At 35.9% G+C, this 20804-nt stretch overlaps 1 long non-coding RNA gene across 1 annotated transcript; it reads right to left on the reverse strand.

The window, feature by feature from the left end:
- Positions 1-681: 681 nt before the first annotated feature.
- LOC131393914 (uncharacterized) lies at positions 682-20366 on the reverse strand. Its single transcript, XR_009216004.1, has 5 exons — positions 20318-20366; positions 18733-18886; positions 12345-12497; positions 975-1085; positions 682-864 (listed from the first exon to the last, which is right to left on the reverse strand). It is a non-coding gene; the product is annotated as an uncharacterized LOC131393914 (long non-coding RNA).
- Between the last annotated feature and the right edge of the window lie 438 nt (positions 20367-20804).

Genomic DNA, 20804 nt, shown 5'->3' on the forward strand with positions numbered 1-20804 from the left:
CCATGAGGAAAGGAGGGTAATTAATGAATGGTAATGGGATTTAAGGTAAATCCTGAAACAGGTAGCATTGTCATAGGAGAAGAGAGAGACGGGACTCCCAGACAGAAAATACAGCTTAGATATTTCCTGACTCACCTCTTGTTTAAATGATAGAGAGAAAATGAAAATTAAAACTCTACCTGCATAGTCCTATATTTTAGCTACTAACCAAAGGTGGGTATTAAAATTTAATTTTGAATTAATTTAAATTAAATAAAATTAAAAATTCATTGTCTCAGTTGCACTAAACACACTCGAACTGCTTGGTAACCATGTGTGGCTACCACATTGGATACAGTATATTTCTATCATAACAGAAAGTTCTATTGGGCAGCAATGAGTCTAGATAATAATAACAAAATGAGGACAAGGAAACTAAATGCCTATTTGACTCTAATATGGTCTGTATCTCACTTAAGAGAAGATACAAATAACTTTAGACTTTATTTTAAAATATATAATTAAGTATGTTTGCTGAAAAAATAAGATCTATATTCTTCTCCATGCATGCAGAGAAAAATAAGGGAGTATAGAAAATTATCAACTCAACAGAAGTTACAGAAGAAGAATTATGGGGGAAAATGTGTATTTCTTAAGACTAGACTCAGCTACAAGAAACACATACACATGTTGATTTAAATAAGGAAGGTGTTTATTTTGTACTCATGTTAATCACATAGTGTTGAGATAAGAAGTCCAGAGTGGTATGGTCACTCAGTTCAATACTATCCTGAGATACTATCCAATTCACCATTCAGCCATCCCTGGGGTAGGGTCCTTATCCTCATATTATAAGGAAGCATCCATATTCCAGGCACAATAATGCTGGAAGAGGCAAAGAAGAAGAAAGGAATGGCATCTCCCATTGTTTCATAATGAAGACTCTGGAAGGCTGGTATTATATTCCATTGGCCAAAATTTAGTCACATACTCACACTTAACTCCAGGATGGCTGGGACATGTAATATTTATTGCAGTAAGCCCTGTGCCCAGTTAAGAAGTCTGTTCATTCAGAAGAAAGGGAAAACATATATTGAGGAATACTGCTGTAGATAATAAACACAAGATAAAACATTTTTTAAAAAGCTAAGATATATCAGTAATTATAATAAATATTAAAGGATTAAACTTTTATACGAAAAGATAAAAATTGTGACTGTATTTTCTATTCCATCTAGAAACTGATAACTCCACCATCATAGTGGGAAATTTTAATACAACTGTAACAGAAACTGATTAAACCAAATAATTGAAGATTTAATGTTCAAAAATAAGTGTTCTAGTACATATGTAGATATCCTGCATATGAGACACATGAACTACGTGTTCTTTTTGTTATTATCTGCGAAAATAATTTTAAACTTACAGAAATAGCACAAAGAGTTCCGTATACCCTTCACCCAGCTTCCTTTTATGTTAACACCTTACATAAATATAGTATAATTATTAAAACTAAGAAAGTAGCATTAGTACAATGCAATTAAAGACTTTATTTGGATTTCACCAGTTTTCACACTAACGTCTTTTTTCTGCCGCAGGATCCAATCCCGGATTCCACACTGCATTCAGTCATCGTGTCTCCTTAGTCTTCTCCAATCTGTGACAGTTTCTTGGAGAGTACTGGTCTGTTATTTTGCAGACTGTCTCTCAATTTGGGTTTGTCTGATATTTTCTCATGATTAAATAGAGTTTATGCATTGTTGGCAAGCATACTAATTATTCTGTGTCCTTTTCAGTACATCCAGTCAGGGAGTACGTAGTACCCATATGTCTTATTACTGGGGATGTTAACTCAATCACTTGCTTAAGCTGATGTCTGCCAGGTTTTTTCACTATAAAATTTTAATTTTCCCCTTTTTAACCAAATATCTTAAGGGAGATATTTTGAAACTAGGAAAATGTCCTGTTTCTCCTCAAATTTTTTGCCTAGTAATTTGAGCATGCTCTTGTTTGCAATAATCTTGCCTGCAGTAATTATTACTGTGGAATTCTAATGGTGATCCACTATTTCCTTCTCTTATATATTTATTAATTGGAATTTTTCTGTAAGAGAGAGTCATTCCTTCTCCCCACCTATTTATTTATTTGTTTATATTAGTATGGACTCATGGATATTTATTTATTCATAGGTTAAATACTATCATTATTTATTTTGTTTCTGAAATTGCTATATCTTTCGTCATTGGGACTTTCATGTTGTCTCCTTTGTCTTTTCAACAAGTCCTATCTTTTTTTTTGAGAACTTTCTTACTTTTTGACTCCAAACTATGCTCCAGGCTCATCTTTTATTACCCCTCCCCCGGCTGTGGAATCAACCACTTCTCCAAGAAACCCTGAGAATAGTTTTAAAAAAATTCTTTCTAAGGATACATGTAATATTTGATCTCATAATGTCACAAAAAAGCCTCAACAATTTTCAAAGAATCAATGTCAAAGAGAACATGTTCTCTGGTAACAATCAATAAAGCCAATATCAGGATTTTTGAAAAATAAAATAATATTGTTTCCAGCCATACTTATTACAGAAGAAGAGAGCAACTAAATTGTTATTAGGAATAAAAGGGAATATAACTACAGATACATTAGGAGTTTTTTTTAATTGTAACAGAATACTAGGAGCAACTTTATGGGAATAGATTTGAAAACATAAATAATAACAATAATTTTCTAGAAAATATATAAATGACCATTTTTTTCCATATGAAATTGAAAAAGTGAATGAACGATAATCATTAACAACACTGAAGGTAACCAAAATTTTGCCTTGTCCCCTATAAAAAACACAACCCCCCCCAAAAAAAGATCTAGACAGTTCTACAGGAAACTTTTCCCAGGAAACTTTTGAACTTCTTCCTTCAAAAGACAAATAAGTTGTAATTATGCCTACTATTTCAGGGAATCCAAAAAAAGTGAAAGATCCTCTATAAATACAATTAGGCAATATTAACTTGATGTTCAATGTAGACAAAGCCAATACAAAAATAGGGAGCATTTTGGACAAAGTCCATTCATGGACACAGATGGAGAAATTCTAAATAAAATATTATTAAATTTAATTCAGTACAGTATATTTTTTTAAATACATGATAACTAATAGACTATTTCCAAAAATTTCAAGGGTGTTTAAACATAAAAAAATAAGTTAATTGAATAAACCATATTAATTGATTAAAGGAGAGATCTATTTACCTCAACAAATACTAAAAAAGCATCCACTAAAATCAACACTCATTCATGTAAAAACAAAGAAAAATTCAGCAAACTAGGAACAGAAGAGTAGTCTACCTAAGCTGATAGGGCATTATCTCAGGGCTTGCCCTATGGCGTAGTGGTTGAGTTTGGAGTGCTCTGCTTCAGTAGCCCTGGTTCACAGGTTTGGATCCCGGGCATGGACCTGCACCACTCATCAGCCATGCTGTGGCAGCGACCCACATACAAAGTATAGGAAGATTGACTTGGATGTTAGCTCAGGGAGAATCTTCCTCATGGGGAAAAAAAAAAAAAGGCATTTTCTCAAAAATCCACAGTAAACGTCCTATTCTGTGGGCAAAAAAAATTTTAAATTCCAAGGGGGATAGGAACAAAGTGAAGATGTCCTCTACTGCCATTTCTACAATTAGATATGGAAAATAAACCATGTATATAAGACTTAAAAAGAAAGACAGAAATCAATCTTTAATTGTAGGCAATATTGTTTTTCACACAGAGAAATCAGGGGAACCTATATACTATTTGAATTAATAAGGTCATCAAATTTTCTAGATAAAATATCAAATAACTCAATAATATCCTAATAATAAGCTATTAGAAATGAAATTGAAAGAAATAAGATTATATTAACTATTACAGTACACACATCTAGTATATAGCAGACACTATTAGACACTATTTCTAGGATCTTGTAGACGTGCACCAAATGCATATTTTGGTTAAAGACCAAGTGCCCTAATGTTAATATCAATATATGACCACAGTTGAGACAAAGCCAGCTATGACTACCATAGATAAACTTCTAGAATACAAGAATAAATCTGAAACTTCATTAAAAAATATAAATTTTATTACAATTTTATTATTTTATAGGTTTGTTGTCAAAATTATTTCTTAAATTTCACAATGCAGAAAATATTATTTCTGCATAATTTCAGCTGCTAGGTTGTTTGTGCAGCCCCTGCACAGAACATCCGTGCCATTAAATGGACACTCATTTTCAATTATGGTTGCTTAAGGGGAAAAACTCCTTAAAGGAAGATAAATGTTTAAAAGTCAGAGTTCTTAGTTTCCTTCATTTAAGTCTTTGGCTACTGTACACTGAACAATTGTACAAAGATTAGAACTATTATATAATCTCTAATATTCTGCCTTGTATTATTTAAATTGTATAAACATTTGTTGGTTCAAAGAGTATTGAATATTTTTTCTTAAGTAGCTAACACATTTTCTGTTAATATTCTAATTTCATTCTCAAATTCAAATTTAATCCTCAAAATTGTTGTCCTACATACTTAACTATTTGAAAGTTTATAATAGTTTTGTCATGATATTAACATTTTACAGTCATTATTAGTTCCTATGGCATTGTACTTTTGCAATAATCAACATTTTTATTTCAAAATAACAGATTTTTACCACAAAAACAACATAAGGAGAATTTTCACTCTAATATCTAGAATATTTACATATATTTGTAAATGAACATTCAGATACTCACAATAAATCCAAATAACATGTCTTGTTACATGTTATTTGTAACTCTCTTTAAATATGAAAGAAACCTTTGAGATCACAGAATTATTGATCATACTCAAGTTCAGGGATGCCAGAAATTATATTGAAGTTGGCTTGCAGCCATTTCATCTTCTGAAGACCAAGGTTGAAGCCACACTGAATAGCTGGTTTTGGCCAAATATCAAAGCCAAACAAAATCTCCATGAACTCTAATAACTAGGAATACATCTAACAGAAATTATAACAACATGTTGAATAATATAAATAAGGACTTGCGTAAATGGAAATAAATCATGCTTATGGTTGAAAAGTCATAATATCATAAAAAAACATTCTCTCCAAACTAATTATTAATTTCAACTCAATTCCAAGGAAAATTCCAGTGGGATTTTTCATAGAACTTGACAATCTTACTCGAAAATTCACATGGGAGAGCAATGAGACAAAAATAAGTTAGAAAGAAAGAAGAAAGAACAAGGTGGGGATCTCCAACGCCATCTTGAGAAAGAGGAATTGTTTCCAGTTTGAACAACAGTGCCCCATGAATTTGCCATTGATTAATGGGTCTTGTCCTAACAGATACCAAGCCTTAGTATAAAGGTATAAATTAGACCAATGCAATAGAATTGAAAGGACAAAAACAGACCCATGAATATTTAGAAACTTGATACATAACAGAAGGGGCATTAAAAATAAGTAAAGAGTGTGTTTTTCAATAAACGTTACTGTGAGAACAGATTTTGTTATACACAATAAAAATAAAATTAGAGATACACTTTACAATCCATTCTAAGTGAATGAAAGACCTAATCTATGAAGAAAGAAAGAAAGAAAATATAGTAGAATATCTTTTTAGCTACAAGGTAGGGAAAGATTTCTTAAACATGATTTAGAAGCTCAAAACATAAAAGAGAAGACTGATGAATTTGAATATATTAAATTTTTAGCTCTTCAACTAGAGACCATGAACAAGTGAAAAGACCAGCTATCAATTGGGAGAGACTATTTGCAATTTACTTAACTGAAAAAGGAGTAGTCATAAGAATATATGAAGAGCTTCTACTAAGTAATAAAAAAATACACAAACAGCCAAAAAAGTGAGGAAAAGATACGCATAGGTAGCCCAGTGCCAAACCAGTGTCCAATAAATGTGTAAAAAGATACTCAAGCTCATTTCTGAGTAGGGAAATGAAAAACAAAACAATAGTAAAATATTATTTCATATCCATCAGATTGACAAAATTGAAAATATTGTATATTAACCATTGATAAGGTTGTGGAAAAATGGGGAAGTTTTATTATACATTGTCAAAAATGTAAAGTTATACAAATACCCTGAAGGGCAATATGGTACTCTCCTGGTAAAGTTATAGAAAAGCACAACATTTGAAAAATTGGACACAAGCCTAACTACTTATTAAATAAATTGTAATATACTCCATCAATAGCATGATATAGAGTACTTAAAATGAATGAAACAGATAGATATGTATTAACATGGTGAAAACTCAAAAACAGAATACTGAAAAATAAAGGCAAGATAAATAAGGATGTTCACAGTTCAGACTATTTGCATAAAGACAGAAAATATACGAAACATTACATGGATAAATCCTTATGCAGTAATAGCATAAATACATACCTGAAATTGACAAGCATTCTAATGAACAGCATATGAATGGAGGGAAGGGGGGCAACCTGGCATGGGTCGCCAATTGTTTCTGTGCTCTTTTATTTCTTAAAAAATCTAAATCTATCAAAATGTTAAAGATTTGAAAGCTTAGTGCGTTTTCCTGTGTCACGATCATATTGTTTCCATACTTTTCTGTATGTTTGAAAAAATTCACTGATAAAAATGGAGGTGTTACCACATTCATTGAATAAAGAATGATAATAGAGCCAGAACTAGCATAACTATCATAATAAACACAATGCAGGACAAAACACTTAGGTCAAAAAAATAAAATAAAAGGAATTACAGCAAGCACTGCACAACTTTCCTCCTATATATCTGTAAAATGCCACCTTTGATTAGTAAGGACAGATACATAGGAGTGAGGCAGATAAAGAAAGCCACTTCCATTGTGTGTTCAGGAAATAAAATTTCCCATCAAATAAAAGCTTCTTATTCCAAACTAAAACAACATGGGTATAATATGGCTGATGGCTGATGACTTAATGAATCTAACAGCAAAGATGAGAAACAGATTCCTTTGAAATTTATAAATTACCAAATTTATGTATGATGATGTAAAGTTATGTTTAGGTAGGAAACATAGACTTTATTTTTAAAAGTGAAAATTGAAAGTTAAAAATGAGTTATTCTTTGAAGAGCATGATATTTTAAACAAATAATCTTGAATCATTTAAATAGCTGATCACAATGATTTTAATTTACCGAAGTCATTTATTTTACAGGTAACTGTGATTATTTTCCCTAGACTTCCAATTACACTTTCAACTACATAAGTTCTGATATTAGCTAGTGCCAACATTTCAACTATTTATAAAATCTCATGTACCCTGGTGCCATTTAGCATAGTGAATAACCATTTGTAAACAAAATGGAGATACATTATGATAGCCAAAGGGCAGAGCTTTACCTGGACAGAGATTCATCATTTTTTAATGCATCACAGCTTGGTGCTTGTGCTATCATCAAGCACTCTGAAAGGTTCTTGCCAGAGATTGATGACCTAAACAATTACTAAAACTTAATAATGTCATCTGCGACTGCAGGTCGATATTGCACACAACAGAAATATTACTTTCCTTCTTGTCCATGCTTATTGTTGACCAAGTATACCAATGCTTTGACCAGAGGAAATGTCAGAGAAAGCTGCAATCTTATATTATTCTATATTAGTAATTATATGGTATTTTTTTCTTTTTCTTTTTTCTTTTTTTTTTTGTTTATTTTATTGTAGTCACATTGGTTTATAACTTTTATAAATTTCAGGTGTACATCATTATACTTCTATTTCTGCATACACCACATCATGTTCACCACCCAAATACCAACCACAATCCGTCACCAAACACACGTGCCTAATCATCCCTTTCGCCCTCCTCCCTCCTCACTTCCCCTCTGGTAACCACCAGTCCAATCTCTGTCTCTATGTGATTGTTTGTTGTTGCTTTTATCTTCTACTTATGAGTGAGAAAATATGTTTTTTGACCTTCTCCCTCTGACTTATTTCACTTAGCATAATACCCTTAATATCCATCCATGATGTCACAAATGGCTGGATTTCATCATTTCTTGCGGCTGAGTAGTATTTCATTGTGTGTATATACCACATCTTTATCCATTCATACCTTGATGGGTACTAAGGTTACTTCCAAGTCTTGGCTATTGTGAACAACACTGCAATGAACACAGGGGTGCATGTGTTTCACATTCTTTGGATAAATACCTAGCAGTGGAATAGCTGGATTGTATGGTAGTTCTATCCTTAATTTTTTGAGGACTCTCCATACTGTTTTCCATAGTGGCTGCACCAGATTTGCATTTCCCTGATAGTTAATGACGTTGAACATCTTTTCATGTGCCTATTGGCCATCTGCGGAGAATATCTGTTTTGGAGAAATGTCTGTTCAGGTCTTTTATGATATTTTGATATGGTATGAGCAAGTACCACATCAAAAATAATTCACTTGCTTATTTACCCAGACGTAGGATGGTTGGATCGTATGGTAGTTCTACTATAATTTTTTGAGGAAACTCCATACTATTTTCCGTAGGAGCTGCACCATTTTACATTCCCACCAACAGTGTACAAGGGTTCTAATTTCTCCACATCCTCAAATTAAAATCAGAATCTGGAAGAGATGTCTGCACTTTCATGTTCATTGCAACATTATCCACAATAGCCAAGATATAGAAACAATTTAAATGTCCATTGACAGATGAATGGATAAAGAAAATGTGGTATATACATACAACAGAATATTATTCAGTCTTTAAAAAGAAGGAAATCCTGCCATATGCAACAACATGGATGAATCTGGAAGACATTATGCTAACAGAAATAAGCCAGTCACAGAAGGACAAATACTGCATGATTCCAGTTATGGGATATACAAAATAGTCAAAAACTCATAGAAGCAGAGATTAGTATGGTGGCTGCCAGGGGCTGGTAGGAGGGGTAAATGGGGAGTGGCTCTTCAACAAGTATAAAGTTTCATTTATATAAGATGAATAAGTTTTAGAGATCTACGGACAACATGGTGCCTATAGTTAACAATACTGTGTCATGCGCTAAAAATTTGTTAAGAAGATAGATCTCATGTTAAGTGGTCTTACCACAATTAAAAAAATTAATTCACTTGCGGATCAACTGTAAAACATTATGCAACAATATACAAATGGGTTTATCAAGATAGTATTTCATTTGCTATGTGACACTTGGGGAGCACCAAATGGAAAACTAGAAAGAAAGTAACATAATCCTGGTTATATATGGATTTAATGTCAAACATATCCCAAAAAGTTCGTGACATATTGTATTTATGTCACCGGCAATATATGTTAATGAGATAAATGTGTCAAAGGTGATTTTCTGGTTTTATTCTTTTTTTTTCTAGAAAATGCTTTATTTCCTATTGTTGGTTTGATAGTTTGTTGAAAGTGTATTTTGCTGGAAGGTGCCTCTCTTTGGACTAAAAAAGATATTTCTATGTATATAATTTAACCAATTTCAATAATTTCACCAAGAAGTGTTAGAAATGATGGCTTGATGATTGAGAACAAAGCATTGTAAGGTAAAGACACAGCTTCTGTAATATTCCAAAAGGAGCTGAGTTATAAATGTAAAAAGCATGGTTGATTCCCACTCATTTCATAACTTACTATACATATCCTTTTTTAGAGCTCTTTGCATGTATATAAAATTCGAGACTACAACTGAATAAAGCACAAATCAGTGAGTGATTTTCTAATTTAAATTTTGTTGTGAGCGTTATCAACAAAGGCAGGCCATCAAAAAGGTTATGACTTTAGTGAATTAATGGTAGAAGGACAACCAGGGTAAACTATTGTGCAGACGGGCCAATCATGAAAACACAGTTAAAACAGCAAGGCTTGCCAACTGCTGATGAGACTCAGGAGAAATTCCTTAACAGATGTTTCCCTGAGCAAATATATACTTTGCCTACTCTGATTATGATGGTCTAGAGAATTCGTGATTTGATTCAACATTCAGCTACTCTTCAGCAGACTCATAAAAATATGATTCTTACAAACAGTCTATTCTAAATTTTCCTTTCCTAAGAACCAATATATAACACATTTATGGTCCTCAGTCCCATATGGTGAAGCAGCAGTCCAACAGTACTGTTTATAACATTATAATTAAGGTTGTGTCAGCATTTTATTATGAAGGAAAGGAGGCAAAGCCTTGTTTTGTTTTTTTCATTTTAGAAGCTTCCTTTAGTTGAGTGCCCACCGGCTGCGGCAATCTGCTCTGACCTCTCTTTTGCCTCCTACTAAGAATTTCTGATGGCTTGCTCTTGGCTGAATGATTTGTGTACAAACAGTTTAAAAGCTTTTTTGGAGAACCGGAAGATTGTTCCTGACAGAGAGTTCCACCCTTCAGGTTCATGTCCAATCATTATAATATTGTGAAGACTTCTTTCTGGAATGGGCATTAGCGGGAAAAAGTTAGCGGTCTATAACAGCAGTAACACAATCTGCAGAGAGCAGCGAGGCTCACAGTTATTGAGTCCCATTGGCTGCCTATCACCGGCATCTCTGCGGTTTTACTATTTAATCGTGTATTAAAGCCCTAATTAGGTGAATTATTTCTTTCTAAAAATCTTCCACTTTCCAGTTTTTTTATTGGGTGAGAAAAATCAAAATATGCATTTACTGGGGCCAGCCCAGTGGCGTAGTGGTTAAGTTCAGTGCGGTCCACTTTGGTGGCCCGGGTTTGTAGGTTCGGATCCCTGACGCAGTCCTACACTACTCATCAAGCCATGCTGTGGCGGCATCCCACATACAAAATAGAGGAAGATGGGCACAGATGTTAGCTCAGGGCCACTCTTTCTCAAGCAAAAAGAGGAAGATTGGCAACAAGTGTTAGCTAAGGGCCAATCTTCTGTACCAAAAAAAAAAAAGCTCTTACTAGTTGCGTGACCTTGGGCAATTGATTTAGTTACACCTCAACCTCCAATCCCTGAGTATTGAATGTAGATAATAAGAATATCTACTTCATTGAACTACATGAGGATCCAGTCGGATAGTCCATGCCAGTGTAAACACAGTGCCTGGCCCTTGATAACGATCCACATGGTCTCCACCCTAACCTAGCATGGCGCCGTCTATTTATTACCATAGGCTCCCTCATTCTGCAGTTGCCTGAACTAAGATGCAGGAATCTAACTTTCTACCCAAAGCCAACCCTTTTAAAACATTCTAAACTTTTTTTTGTTCAAACACAAGCAACACATTAACCAAATCGATGACTGCTGTAAGATTAATAAATTATCCTTCAGGCTCCATGAAGGGGAAAGTCCATGTCTGTTTTACTAACATAGTGCCTCATGCCTGGTGTAGAAGTATGTGCTTCAGAAAAGATTAGTCTCTAGAGCTATTAAAAAGTCATGCTATTATGTGCAGTTACACAACTACTTAAGTGAAAATAATTCATTTCTGAGGCTGTGAATTCAATTTCTGGTATGGCTGGTAAGTGAAAAAGACAAACTTGCTCTGGTATTATTTTATTTTAACAGCTTTGCTAGGAATCCAGTATTAGAACTAATATTAACTCATACTTTCAACAAGAGGCTTTAAGCTGAAACTGGAGGTCATGCCACGTTACTATGCACTAAGCAAGTCACCTGGACATAGTGAATGGCCAGGAACCAAAAACCCACAGAAATCCTGAGAAGATCCTGGAAGAGATCCCTCTTTAAGACTCCTTGCCATGGCCTGAAAGTATTAACTACTATTCAATGCCTCTTATTGATAAACCACAATTGTCCCCATCACTCTTATTTTATAATTGCAGAATTTCCAGGACTTCAGGAGCATCTCTTACCCAACTCCACTTAAAAGAATAATTGCATCTGTGCATAATTAAAAAGAAGAGGTATCTGGCTAATAATATTTCCCACTTATATTTTGACTATTTTGTATTTTCAGGTAACCTTAAAATACGAATGAACACTCTCCTGTACAATTTGGTGAGAGCCCAGTGATATTTGGCTGTATCAAAAACTTATCAATGGTAAATTAACCAGAGGACAGCCTTTCGCCATAACAATGGAACCACTAGCACATATTCTAGGCTGTATTCAGAGGTTTCTTTATATTTGCATTCTCGCATTTGACAAGTGACAGATTCCATAATATAGCCTTTAAAAAACTGACATTAATGCTTTATCACCACAATCTAAATATTTCCGCGTGTCCTAATAGGCAAGAACATTCAAATCTTTGAAGGATTTCCCTGACTGTTATCAAGAGATAATTCACATGTGCCACCTTCCCTTCCCAATTGTAACATTCTCAGCGGTTGAAAGCTGCTAGAATCATTAACTGACTCTGCATTATGCCATTTCTCTTGCTGTCTAACCTGTCACCTCCGTGCGCTCCGCAGTCGAAACGCGTTTCATTATAGCTGGTTCCTCGCCTTCCACCTGCGGTCTGACAGGCTGCTATTTTGCCACCGCCCTCCAGGGAGCGCTGCTGGACCGTGAGCCTGCTCGGGATGCTTAGAGCTGAGCTCCTGCCAATCAGGAAGAGAAATATTCTTTGTTAGAGCAACAGCGTCTACTTTTAACCACTGCTACAGACCATGGTTTTTACTTCTGATTCCAAAAGACACTTGTTTAGATACAAATATCGAGCACCGTAAAGTAGCTAAGTTCTTCTACGGGGCGGTTTTGCAAAGAATCCGCACTACCAGTGCAAACTTGTTAAATCTTAGTAGTTCTTTGTTATATAGATTAGCATAAGCGTTCTTTTTACTGACTTTCACTAAAATGCTCGCATTTTTTTGCCTTTTAATTCATTATATTTAAAATATGAATGAAATAGTAAACCTGAACAGGTTTTGTTAATTCTATTATAGAATTATATGTTAATAATTATAATAGTCTACATTATAATTATCTTCTTATGATTACATTATAATTTTATATTGCTGCATCGGTACTCCTTATAGCAATTATTGTCTAAGTGTCCAAATATACTAATGTTATTTAACATGTACATAACCCACAATGAGCATTATATAGCTTTGGAAAAGTTACTTTTAGTAACTTCTCAACAATACTGTGAAACATCTAATAGTATCTCTGCCACATATCTTCTCCTTTATTTTAATTCATGATAACATGTATAAATCTTCTAAATTTGCTTTTTATACATATGGTAATTATTTATGTAAAATAAATACTTAATTCGAAAATAGTTTTAAATATGGTTTCTGTAATCAAAAGCATTTTCCACACATGGTATCTGTGATACAAGTGAACTTGCTGAAATAATGAAGAAAAACATCTGCTAAAAGGAACATTCTGTCAAAAATGTGCTATTAATTGTCATGACTATTTTTCACTATGAAAGTATGAAAAGCAGAATGAAAGATATTCATAAAACACAAATAGGATCATGTCGCATCCCTGCTAAAATCTTACAATGACTTCCAGCTGAAATAAAAATGGTGTACAAAAGTTTACGTGGTCTGCAAGGCGCAGCATGATCTGGAGCCTCAGTCTCCAGCTGCTTCTCCGTACGTCCTACTTTCCTTGTCCCTGCCCTGCTCCCAGCTCCTAAACTCACATCACAATGCCCTTCTCTCAGTTCTTTAAACAGCAAACATGGTGGCTGCCCTGCGTTGCCCCTCACACATAGTTCCCCTTAGCTAGAATGCCTCCCTGCTCTTATCTTGGCTCCCTACTTCTCTCCTTCCAGATATCAGCTCAAATGTCATCTTCTCAGAGTCCTACCCTGACTGCCCTCCACGAGACTCTCTCATGACACCCTCTGCTGTTCTTCACAGCACTTGTCACATTTGTAATTTTGATAGACTCTGTGTGATTATGTGTCTTTCATTTCCACTAGAGTTGGAGTAGGAACCACAGCTTACTGGTGAACAACATGGCCTCTAAAAAATGGCCAATTAGGTTCATGATCTCAGCTCTGCCAATTACTAGCTTTGTGGCCTTCGTTTTCTCAAATGTAAAATGTGGTGAAGATTCAATAAATATATATATACAGCACTTATAAAAGGCCCGTAGTAATTACTATACAGGTGCTTATAGGGTATTTTCCTCATTACTATATATCCAATGGCTACCACGTAATAAGCCCTCAAAAAGTATTCGCCATCTGAATTAGTGAATGAAAATCTTTTTGTTGCCCTCATAGGAAACTGTATATCAAATGAAAGAAGTCTTCCAGTCCACTGGGACGTGGATCTTAATTTTTTTTTCCTCCCCAAAGCCCCGGTACATAGTTGTATATCCTAGTTGTAAGTCCCTCTAGTTCTTCTGTATGAGCCGCCACCAGAGTGTGACAACTGACAGACAGGTGGTGTGGTTCCACAACTGGGAAGCAAACCCAGGCTGCCGAAGCGGTGAGAGCACCGAACTTTAACCACTAGGCCGCCAGGGCTGGCTCTTAATTTTCTTGGGTGTTGTGGAATAAAAATGAGGATGAGAAATAAGAGAGGCAGGGGACACGGATGACAGCCCTTTGAAATCACTTTACTTCCTACTCTGCCAGTCTTTTCTCCTATGCTCCAGAGTTGAGCACAGATCTGGGCTGTATTAAGGTTATGATCCATGATAGCTATTTAATTCATTTATTCACCAAGTATCTTTTGAGCACCTACAATGTTCTAGGCATTATCGTAACTGCCAGGGGTGCAGACAAAAACAACACAAACGAAAATTCCTGCCTTTATGGAACACGCCCTCAGTCATAGTGGGAAACCTTTGGCTTAGCTCCAACTCTTTGTGGATTTCTAAAGGAAATGTGATGAAATATCCTGAACCTCCCCCCTGAGGGTGAGAAAATTTCAGATCTATTTACTCAAGGTTTCCTAGGCAACTCTGGAACTTCAGAGCTGATCTGGGGTCTGGAAGTACAGCAACAGAGAATCTAACTAAATGAATGAAGCATTCCCCAAAGCGTACACTGTAGTAATGGACGTCACTCAAAATGCACAATCCGTGGACAAATGTGTATGAAGAACAATGGTTAAAAAGAAAAAAGCTTTTTTAATTACTGTGACTGTGGCTTTTCTTGCTTTGTTCTGTTTCATCTTATGTTGACTCTGGGACCTTCTCACTAATATATCTGGATTTTGGGGGTTTTTTGTGTTTTTTTTGTTGTTGAGGAAGATTAGCCCTGAGCTAACATCTGTGCCTATCTTCCTCTATTTTGCAAGCAGGTCGCCGCCACAGCCTGGCTTAATGAGTGGTGTAGGTCTGCCCCCGGGATCCAAACCCGGGAAGCCCGGGCTGCCAAAGCAGGGCACGCTGAACTCAACCACTATGCCACCAGGCCAGTCTCTAATTTATCTGTTTAAATACCAGTTTAGACTTTTTCTACTGTATGCACTGGGCAATTACTAAACTCTTCTATGCATCAGTTTCCATAACTATAAAGTGGGCATAATAACAGTTATGGCCTCATAAAATTATTGAGGATTAAATGTCAATACATGTAATTTGTATAGTTTAGAACTTGACACATGGTGAGTACTCAAGTAATGTTAACTTTGTTATTGTTATTCTTATTATATGCCTCCTGATGAACCAACAAAATCTTTATTCTGGGATTGATTTCTACAGATCACACTTGGGAGATACTGAACTTCATCAGGACATTAAACACGCTGAAAATGCCAATTAAGTTCATTCTGGCAACTTCAAAAGAAGCCCCGGGTCAATGGGCACAGTCAATCAACGTTTGTAAGAAAGGCAAGTAGATTGGAATCAGCCATCCATGCTACAGGAGAGTGGTGAGGGCCACTACAGTGACAGGAAAATCCTGTCCCCACCCAGACAACCTCAATGACATTACAATAAAATGTAACTGCACATGTTCTATGTGGCAAATGGTGGCACGGGCTGGCTATATTTAAAATTAAGAGCTCTAATATTACCAATAAGACCTCTTAGGTTTTCTTCAAAAATTGTGAATATAAAAATGGGAAATGCAGATAGAATCTTATCCCAGTGAGTGCCATTTAACCAAAAGCTGTTTTCCATATATAACTGAAACATTTACAATGAATGCTCTGTATCCAAATATCGTATAAAGCAGTTATTCTCTTGCCTCCTTCCCAAGTCACTCATTTTAAATTCTTTACCCCAAAATTCCCATCCCATCAAAGCAAATTTCCAAATGAACCGCCAAATATCATAGTATAAAAACAATCTTGCACACAGAAAGATGTAAAGTTTTACGTCTTTCACCTTTTTTTTTTTTTTTTCTTTTCTTTTGTTTTTGTTTATTGCGGTAACACTGGGTTATAACATCGTATAAATTTCAAGTGTACATCATTATACTTCTATTGCTGCTTGGATTGCATCATGTTCTCATGTTCACCACCCAAACACTAATTACAATTCATCACCACACACATGTGCCTAATTATCCCTTTTGCCCTCCTCCCTGCCCCCTTCCCCTCTGGTAACCACCAACCCAATCTCTGTCTCTATGTGTTTGTTTGTTCTTATCTCCTCTACCAAATCATCATTCTAAGCTGATAGCCAGCACTGATGGGGAAAAAAAGTTAAAGAATTAAATGAATTTAACAATAGAGTCAGATGAGGAATCAAAAATCTAGAAACACAGATATTTGGGGAATCCAGACAAGAGAAGTAAGAATTCAAAAATGGTAAGGTGGGCGCTTGGTTATGTAGGTTTATAGGGTTTGCAAAGCTGGCACAGATCCATAGCCCGCACCCAATGTAACTGGTTTTCCAGCCTGGCTTTACCATATAATGTGGATTGTACAAGTCCTCTGGTAAACTTGAGCTTGGATTCCCCTGACACTGAGATGCCGCATATCTATCTTGGTAGTTCCTATGCAAAGATGAAGTACATCCTATGTGACTGAGGAAGGACAAAGAAGGACTGTGCCTGGGAATATGTGGTGTCTCTATGATTGATGATTGCCTGTGCTTTCTCTCTCCTGCTCTGCCACACCCTTTACGTTTATTAAAGCCGAACGTGGGTATATCCTCTGGGTACGTGTCGTCCTTTCAAATATGGACCCCAATGTCATCATTGCATAACTTAGCTGAAGCATTTCTTTTCATTGCTAATTTCAGGAGCCAAATATGATGTTTGGTTCTATTGGTCATCCAGCTCGATCATGCTAGAAATGCAATTTACGGTATGTACTCCCTAGATCTAAATTCTACTGCAACAGAAATCAGATAGCTCTTCTGGTTCATCAGAATGATATTTTGTATATGTCATATTCTGATTTTTGTGATCTTGCTGGAAATACTTATTTTCAGTAAATCAGTAAATTTTGTACCATATATATATTAAGGTTATCTCCTCCAAAGATTAATCTACATCATGCAGAGAGATTTGGAGAATGGAGTGAATCTTCTAGACACTCGATCAGAAGTGAATTTCCCTGTGATACCATTGGCATTTGCAACCCAAAGCGGGCTGAATGTTTAAAAGCAGTCAGAGGAACATGGATGGACATTGAGGGTATTACGCAAAGTGAAATAAGTCAGAAGGAGAAGGTCAAATACCGTATGATCTCACTCATTAAGTAGTAGATAATAATAAGCACAAACAAACACATAGAGACAGAGATTGGATTGGTGGTTACCAGAGGGGGAGGAGGGCGGGTGGAGGGCGAAAGGGATAATTTGGCACATGTGTGTGGTGATGGGTTGTAATTAGTATTTAGGTAGTGAACATGATGTAATTTATGTAGAAATAGAAGTATAATGATGTACACCTGAAATTTATACAATGTTATAAACCAATGTTACTGCAATAAACAAATAAATAAATAAATAAAAGCAGTCAGAGGGATTTTCCTTGGAAAGATGTTCTTAAGTGTCAATTACTCCTGCACAAAAGGCTGGAAAATAATTGAAAACTTGACTCTGACAGGTAGCCACCTTATTTTCTTTATTACCCTTATAGAGGAGATTCTTCTCTCATCAAAGCTTGGGGAATAAATATTCTTAGGCAAGAATTACAAAGGTTAATGTATTAACTAGTAAAAGTTTGCAAGCATGAGTTACAACGTAAAATGCCATAAAATATTTTACCACAAAATTAAAACTTTCAAATAAGATATCAGAAAGATACTTTTTAAAAAGAGTTTCTTCTCTTATCTTAGTATTTTTTCCCTTTCATTGAATTCTTTTTCAAATAATGAGTAAACCCTTACTTAGAGGAGATAAACAAACAAAAATAAAACAAACACAATGGGGCCGGCCCTGTGGCTTAGCGGTTAAGTGCGTGCGCTCCGCTACTGGCGGCCCGGGTTCAGATCCGGGGCGCGCACCAATGCACCGCTTCTCCGGCCATGCTGAGGCCGTGTCCCACATACAGCAATTAGAAGGATGTGCAACTATGACACACAACTATCTACTGGGGCTTTGGGGGAAAAAAAATTTAAAAATAAACAAATCTTTAAAAAAAAAAGAACAAACACAATGGAAGTTATTTTATGGATGTGCACCTCTGCATCAGATAGCCCATTGCGAGCCAATTGAGCTCTCTCCTGTGGTTTCCGTGTGGTCGATACCTTTCATGCTGTGTATGTGCATTTCTCTTTCAGTTGAATCTTCCATAATAAAATGAATCCCCCAAAGCTTCAAAGCCAATTAGCCTACAGTTATATTTTTCATTTTTTTCTATGAATTTCTACTTCAGTTAAAAACGCAGTTACTGATAAAAACAACATCAACAACATAAAAGATATGCTTATATTGGACCTATATCAACAAATATATCAAACTAACCATTCTATTAGTTAGCAGTCAAGAGTAAGTCACGTGGCCAGCATGCTCAGTTTGGCTCAATCACCTCAGCGAGAAGATAAGACTCTTCTTTACCCTAGGGTAGACTGAGTCTTCCATACCATATTGTTAAAAGATCAGCTTGGTCTTACTGTGCCTGAAATGCAAATATATTAGTGAGTCACATACAGTTATTGGCTAATTGACTTTAATATATCAAGGCTTTATTACAAAAGAAAAATGCATACCATTAAGTATTAAACTAAATATCAAAGTCACTTCAGCCATGCTGGATGCCATTTATTTCATGATTTAAGAATACTAAACACAAGAGGAAAATAGACTAATCATAGACTTCAGTCTGGGGGAGTCAGAATCATTCATTTTATGAGTTTCATAAAGTATGGTTTATAAGTACACACTATGAGAATTGAGTCAAGTATTTACTGCTTACAACTCTCATTAAAAATAGATAAATAGGCTTGATTGCACCTGAGTCTGTGTGTGGCAATTCTCACTGGCGGGCAATGTTAAATATTGTGGATGGCTTATTCAATCTAGATTCCACCCTATCTCTGAGATTTGGGAAAAGTGAAAACAACATTAATCTATTGCAACTAGAGTTTTGGGTGCAAAATATGTTCCTCAGATTAAATGTACTTGAGTGAGATTTGGAAAGGGGAAATGAGGCTGAAACTATGTTCTTGTTTGCTTTTGATGTTTCCCTAGCTAATAAGACCATAGAAATTTGAAAATTTTCTGCCTCGTTAATTGTCCTTTTTCCTGCTTCTTTTGTTTTGATAGGGAGCTGTATCAGAGGCAGTAGTGACATTAACCTCTTGATACCAGGGCCCTGCTTCCTGCACCATAGCCACTCTCAGTTGCCCTGGTTGTCTCAGTACATAGGTCTCCTGTGGATCTGTTCTTGATTGCAGAGGTCATTTCTGATGGCTCAACTAGAATCTGTCCTTCCAATCTACCTCAATGTAAGCCTATAATTCTCTGTGTCTAATCTTTTCTTCTTCAAAATATTTAGAGTAGATCCTGCTTTTACAACAAGTTCTGACTAATACAATATCTAGTAATAGAAGTAGTTGTGAGCAAACATCCTCAACGATGGGAATCTGGGAGTTGTGAGATTTGTTTGGGTGTGAAGCAAAGATGATTCCACTAAAACATGGAAAATACACAACCATAGCACACAATTACTCATATGATCACATTCAGTCGCTTGACATAAAGTGCCCACTGAAGGGAAAGTTTGGGTAGACCAGATGACCACTGTGAGAGACCATTTACAGAGGGAATGAAGACTACAGAAGTCCAGCTATTGCTCATTACACTGGAGAGTTTAAAGAAGAAAATAAATAGCACAAGCTCTGGGTTTTAAATTCTCAGCTCAAGACACGGTTGGAAGATCAAGGGACATTTATTATGATCTCTTGCCGCCACAAAACTAACAGAGCCAGAAATCAGACACACAGTCAGTTCCTATAATTTGCTCAATCACTACATAAATTGAATGCAAAGCCTAGCCGTGCCTCCTATGTCAGAGCTTGAGCATTATTAAGAGAAAGTAGAATCCTACCTGAGGACATTTTGGCGGATTCAGATGAACCTGACCACTCTGTATCCCTGAAGACCAGTGAATATCCCTTTGCACGCAAAGACAGTTCTTCCTCCCCTCTCTGATGAAACAAGCCCTGACTTGTTTGGAGACCCTGTAATAGCTTCACCTGTCAGGGGGATGACAATATCCCTCCCCCAACTCCGCCTCTACTGCACCTCAGACACTACACCTTGGCAAGAGCTGGATCCCAGGGAGACAAATACAGAGCTGAACATGGAAGGAGTTACACTACATATCAAAATAGAGCCATGATCTGGCTAATATATAGTAGCAGAAAGCTGAGGAATATGTGTAAGAATGGGTTCTAAGAGGGCTAGACAAGGGAAAAAGAAATGTCACGATAGATCAGGCCCACTACATCAATAGGGGTGTCCCTACCAGAGATTATATACTCAGTGTGCCAACTTGAGCTTCCCCAAGTGGTATTCAACGTTGGCCTGGTTAG

This window comes from Diceros bicornis, chromosome 29 (assembly GCF_020826845.1).
Source record: "Diceros bicornis minor isolate mBicDic1 chromosome 29, mDicBic1.mat.cur, whole genome shotgun sequence".
NCBI lineage: Eukaryota > Metazoa > Chordata > Mammalia > Perissodactyla > Rhinocerotidae > Diceros > Diceros bicornis.